We start from the raw sequence: 6,397 nt of genomic DNA, 5'->3' as shown, positions 1-6,397 counted from the left end.
GCAACGCCGGGCTGAAATGCTAGTGTATTTATAAAAACTAAAGAGGGGAGATATGACATATGAGAAATATTTGGAATCAAGTCTCCCCTTGGTGTTATTTCAGATCACTTGAAACCATAGCAGCAAGGTTTAGTCTCCCCTCAATCAAATCCAGAGGTTTGAGGGAAATATCGGATATTTTTCCTAGCCTTAAGGCCTAGAAAATTGTTAATTGTTACCAAAGGCAAGATAAGCTACTCTTCTACTCACCGTTTTTGACTTATTTTAACTGTCACCGTGATATTTATTGGGTGAGGTTTTTTGGGTTTTTTTTACATAGGCATAACGACTTATCAAGGCCCAGAGACCATTCGAGGATAAGGGTTAAGAGTGTACAGTAGTAAATTGAACAATATAGTAATCGTTAGTAATGGAAATTCAGTAAATTTAACTTAAGTGGAACGGCTTATCAAAAACTTGTTTACGTTGGACTTGAAGACAACCATATTGTAGTCAGCGAGAAAGTAGGAAAACGGAAGACTATTCCATAGGCGTGCAGTTCTAAGAAAGAAGCTTTGTTCATGGAATCTATGTTTAGGTTTAGGTACAGATAAAGAGTGGGGGGAATTATTGATAGTGTTTTCAGCTAGACGAGTGTTTCTTGTTAAAGTTTGGCGATGGGGAACCATAGATAGAAGCTCAGTCGAACACTTTCCATGAAAATAACGATACATCAGAGACAAACTCGCAACATCTGTTCTGTGAGAAAGAGGTTGCAGGGAAGAGAAAGTGACATTTCCTACGAGGCTACGAAGTCTATTTTGAACTCTATCAAGGCAGGACAAGTCCTTTCTAGCAGCTCCTGCCCAGCTGTGGCAACAGTACTCCATCCTTGGACGTATCTGGCTCTTATATAGATAGGGAATAGCATCAGCAGTGAGATATCTACTGGGTCGATAGAAGGATCCCACCAGTTTTCCAGCGACCTTGGCAACAGATTTGATGTAGGTGTTCCATTTAAGATCAGGAGTAAAGGTCAAGCCCAGAAGCTTGTCAAAACATGAGGCCTCCACAAGACGAGAGCCATTCATTTTAATTGATGCCAGACGGAGATCAGAACGTTGATGATGTAAAGATATAAGCTTGGTTTCAGATGCATTAAAAGTAACCAGCCACTCCTTTCCCCATTGTATCAGTATTTTGTTTCATTTTAGAGTTTTGAGTGATTATTGAGTCTCAGCAAATAAATGCCTCATTAAAGCCTTTTGTGTGTGTGTGTGTGTGTGTGTGTGTGTGTGTGTGTGTGTGTGTGTGTGTGTGTGTGTGTTCGTTCGAACTGTAACGTGACCGTTACGTCGCAAATGGACAAACAAATATGAATAAATACATAAATAAATATCCGCATTTTTTTTCTTTTCTAACAAAACGTTTTTCTTGCCGTTACTTTCGGCACCGCTTAAAAACGTATCTCGCTGCCACATGTCCACTTCATTTTGCTCGCGTTTCTATTTCTTCCGACCGCACGTCAGTATTAGCCAGCCATTTCCCGCCTTCGCATTTGCGCATCCATTTTCTCCGACGTTGACCTTCTTTCTCTGACCTCACGCCGGCCGTATGCCTGCCATTTTTCGCCTGTGTCTTTACACGTTCGTTCTCCTCGACGCCGACTTTGTTTCTCTCCGAGCACGTGTTGCATTTTTTTTTTCTCTCCTTTTTCTTTCCTTCCTCTTCTCGGGCGCATTTCCTAATTTACATATGCGCGTTTTTCTGCTGCTGCAGCTGCTACAGCTAATCACTTCACATGCTGGCCATCCTTCGTTGCTGACGATACTTCCCATGCGCTCACGCGCTCACGCGCACTATGTTGCAGAACTAAGCAACTTGGCACCACTTGTGTTTCTAACTTTAAAAACGCTTTGAATTAAATTTAAACATGAAAAAACAAAACTTATCCACGTGGGTAGAGAAGTGCGGTTTGTTTTACAATCCACAGAGGTACGAAAAAGTGGTCAAAAACAAATGTGTAACAAGTAAATATTATCAAAGGCAACATTGGTTACTCTTCTACCTACCTGGAAAAGTTTTTAGCGGTTATACTTTAAAATGTTTATTGATCCGAAAAGCAAATAGTGTCGAGAGTTAGGCGAGAACGAGAAAAATGGCCCCGATTTGACACATAAATATTTGAAGTCTTCATAATAACTTAAAAATAAAAAAATAAACAAAATCGTTGCTAGCAACCCACTCAATAAATGTTACCGCGACATTCATTGCGTGATTCTCGAACAGTATTTTGTTTTATTTTTTTTATTTTTAAGTCATTATCGAAGCTTCAAATATTTAAGTGTCGATTCGCGGCCATTTTTTTCTCGTTCGTAACGCTCGATGCTGTTTGTTTTTCGAACCAAATAAAAGTTTTAAATAAGTAAAAACTCTGAAAACTTATCCAGTTAGGTAGAGAGTAACTTATCTTGCCGTTGATAACATTTATTTGTTATATATTTGTGTGTGGGGGGTGGGGGCACTTTTTCGTATCAATGTATTGTAAAACAAACGAGATCAGGCTGTCTGAAGATATTGGTTTCCTGAGACGAAATACTGTAACCTCTTCCATGTCAAAACTCATTCATGCTCTGCTGGAGAGGGTCAGAAACTTACCTTACGAATGCGTAAAAAAATATTGAATAATTCGACCCCCTGTTTTTCCAAGCTTATAACTACTCGAAAAATGTGATTCAAACACTAATTTTATTTTCAATTAAAGGAGCAAGGACCAAGGTTTCAATTTAAAAAAAAAAAAAAAAAAAAAAAAAACTTGGTTTAAAAAAAAAAGGTTTTAAATTTCGGAATTTACAGGTAAATTTCTAAAAAAAAAACACTTCTTTTTTTGTTTTTAATTTGAATATATTATTAGTTGATCTTTTATCTTCAATTTGTGATATATAACATATAAAACACTTCGGTGAGTAAATTAATTATTTACTTTTTAATAGACATTTCAAAATGGGGGGGGGCGTAAATTAAAAAAAAACGTTTGTCTAAAATATTATATTCGTTTTATTGGAAAGAGCATAAAATTTCACATTGGCCCTGAAAATATCGTAAAGATTGAATTAATAGAAAAATTTTGATAGATTTTTAAAGTTTAAAAATTGAAAAATACTTAACTCGTAAAATTCAATTGATTTCATTACTGTTTTTTTTTTAATAAAAAAAATACTATTTCTATTACTTTTTATACAACTTTAATAGTTTATTTTGGAAATATAATCCATAAAGAAAATAAACAACCCACTTTTAAAATAGAAATTACGAGTTTTTTTTTTTTTTATATATTTTATTCGCAGTTTTGTGTTAGGGGTTTCAAAAATTCCCAAAAAATTCTGATACGCGGCAGGGAACAAAAGTGATAAAATCCACTATAAAACAACGAAACCAAACACTACAAATTAGCGATTGTAAGATACAAGGAGCTCGAAGAATAAAAACGTTCTACAAAATAACTGGATGCAATATGTATTTCCAAAAATAACTGGATTCGGCATTAAATAACCCGAAAAGGGTTGATATGCCGTAAAACAAAACAACCAAACAAAACAAAACTAAAAAGTGGCTTATCTTGCCTTTGGTAACATTTAATTGTTATATAATTGTTTCTTTGTCACTTGTTTCTGTTTTGTGGTCTATAGTAATAAATGCCCGTTTATTCAAACACGAGACCCGACGGCCAGGTTAGGAACGAGTGCGCGATCCGAGGACACATGTAAATCGACTACTCTTACTACAAACTTGAAACACCCAATACACCCTATCAACCGCTCTTTCTTTCGTCTCTCTATCTTCTAATGCGGTCAACGGGTGGGTGCGTATGTCTTACTACAGGTTTAAAATGGGACGGTCTGCTTATAGTAAGTGGTGAATGCCCACCCCTTCCTCTTTCTATTTCCCTGAGAGTTCAGGAAAAAGAAAAACATGCGTTAAAAACAACACGCACGCACACACACACACACACACACACACACACACAAAACTTTGTTCATTCATAAAGCCACAACTGGAGAAAGAAACAAAGACCACCACCAGTGAAGGTTTCTTTTCCTTTCTTCTTTTTTCTATTCTATTCGACTCTTCGCGTATCTTGATTTTAAACAGGAAAGAAAAATAGCGATACGCGCGTGCGCGCGCACACACACACACACACACACACACACACAAACACACGAAAAGCACAACATATATTGGATACGCGATACGGATATTATAAGTTGGTTTCGGAATATTTTTACTTAAAGCGTCTTGCCTCTTTCACGGTTCGGCTTACCCCCCCCCCTTTCTCTCTCACTCACTCTCTCTCTCTCTCTCTCTCTCTCTCTCTCTCTCTCTCTCTCTCTCTCTCTCTCTCTCTGTGTGTGTGTGTTATTTGCATGACTCTATCTAGTTTTTATTTTACTTATTTTAAAGCAATCTTTAGTTCTATTAGCGCAGAGAATACACGACTGGCTATTTCCGGGGGTATCGCTGAAAAAAACGTATCATTTTCTTATTTTGTGTTTCAAAAGGAGAAACAGTAAACACAAAGGAAAACAAAGTACCTGTTCTATGATCGCTCTTTAAACTGAAGATCGCAGGAAGTGACCGAAAATCTTCTTAAACGTCAACGAATGAGAAATAAAATACAAAAAAAAAATATAAACATTTATATACTTTTTTGAATTAACACACACACACACACACACACACACACACACACACACACACACATACACACACACTAAAAAAAAAAAGGAAATGCGTGCTTCTTCGCTGTTATACGTATAATCTCCTACGTGCGTCCCTACGAAGGGGCAAGTTGGACATCAAGTTGGTTTTTAATGCCGAAAATAAAAAAAAAAGCCGGCACCCTTAAAAAGGAGACTATCTGTTCCAAAACAAAAATAAATAAATAAATTTTCTGAATCTACAAGGAGTTTACTCTTGTGGAACGAGGATTAAACACTGAACAAGTACTACACATTAACTCGAATACTATAAATGCAAAATTTTATTTTAGGCTAAAAGAAAAAAAAAAGAAAAAGGAAAGTGCATATTCTTCCGGCGCGTTCATTGGATCCACGCGATGATGATGTCATTTCAAACTTAATCCTTATCCTCCAGTGGCTTTTGGCCCTAATAAATGGTAACTCAATAGTGTAAAAAAAAAAATCAAGTGTGGTCGCAAAAACAAACGGAAGCGTGAAGGAACGACATGCCGACCGAACCCCTTCTAGAAACGCGAGGTCACATATAAAAAAAAAGAAGGAAAGATAAAAAGAAAGAGAAGAGAAGAGAAAGGAAGAGGGATTATCTATATCTATTTGCAAGGCAAAAACTTGCTGTTTTCACATAAAAACACGAAACCGTGTTTTAAGTGATACAAAATAAAAAGAAGGCGAACTCAATTTTTTAAAAAACATTTTTTGTGGAGACTTACCGTATTACCATCGGTTTTTTTTAAAGGATTTTTTTTTATTGTTCCTATTTTATTTGACGATATATCTTTATTGAGTTTATACCGAAGCGAGTTACAACGCTGGCCATCCAATCAACTTCAAAGAATCCGGTAAGTACTCCATCCGAGAATATATATATATATATATATATATATATATATATATATATATATATATATATATATATATATATATGATTACTTCATTTAATCACATAAATTAATATACGAAGATATAATTTATGCGTATTTTTTTCAGTACATAGGTAGAGCTAGGTGGTAAGTTATGAACATATATGTGGCAATTAAGCTGTACAGAATATTCCGCGTTTCATTCTCGTGAGGATTCGTCATGCATAAGCCTGACGAATTCTCACGAGGATGAAACGCGGAATATTCTGTGTAGCATAATTGCCATATGTATTTTCATAACTTACTATATTTATATATAATTTTTCATTCAAACAAATATTGTTGAATACAACAGAGGCACTATGCTTTATTTTTCTTTTTTTTTATTACTTTTTCATTTTTCGTTAAAAAATTTTTTCATGTCGAAATTGAAGATGAGAATAAAAGTTCCATAAAAATCACTTTTTACTCCAGTTCACTTTCACCTCAACAATCTCACCAATTGCACCTGAAGATGATTCGCAGTCGAATCGAAAGTGCTCGTGATTCTTCTAGAACTTTTATATTTATTAGAGTAACATGTCGGAAACAATAATAATAATAATATCATCACTATATATATATATATATATATATATATATATATATATATAAGGAACTTTGTGTGTCTGTGAGTTCGTTCCCTATGGACTCGAAAACGGCTGGGCGGGTTTTAATGAAATTTCACACGAAGGTATGTGTTTGGCAGTGTTTTTTTTTTTGTTTTTTTTTTTACACAAGTTTTGTCTCGGAATGTCT

General features: G+C 35.3%; 1 protein-coding gene across 1 annotated transcript in view; it reads left to right on the top strand.

Moving 5' to 3' along the window:
- Window positions 1-3,733: 3,733 nt before the first annotated feature.
- Window positions 3,734-6,397, top strand: part of LOC145263126 (uncharacterized) — a 96,812-nt gene continuing 94,148 nt past the window's right edge. Inside the window, exon 1 of the mRNA XM_080120066.1 lies at window positions 3,734-5,578. The gene's annotated coding sequence lies outside the window, so the exon portion shown is untranslated. The remainder of the gene's footprint in view (window positions 5,579-6,397) is intronic.

The sequence above is a fragment of the Euprymna scolopes genome, chromosome 38 (genome assembly GCF_053919585.1).
Source record: "Euprymna scolopes isolate OS-2025 chromosome 38, ASM5391958v1, whole genome shotgun sequence".
In the NCBI taxonomy this organism is placed as follows: domain Eukaryota; kingdom Metazoa; phylum Mollusca; class Cephalopoda; order Sepiida; family Sepiolidae; genus Euprymna; species Euprymna scolopes.
This window is presented reverse-complemented; position numbering and strand designations above follow the sequence as displayed.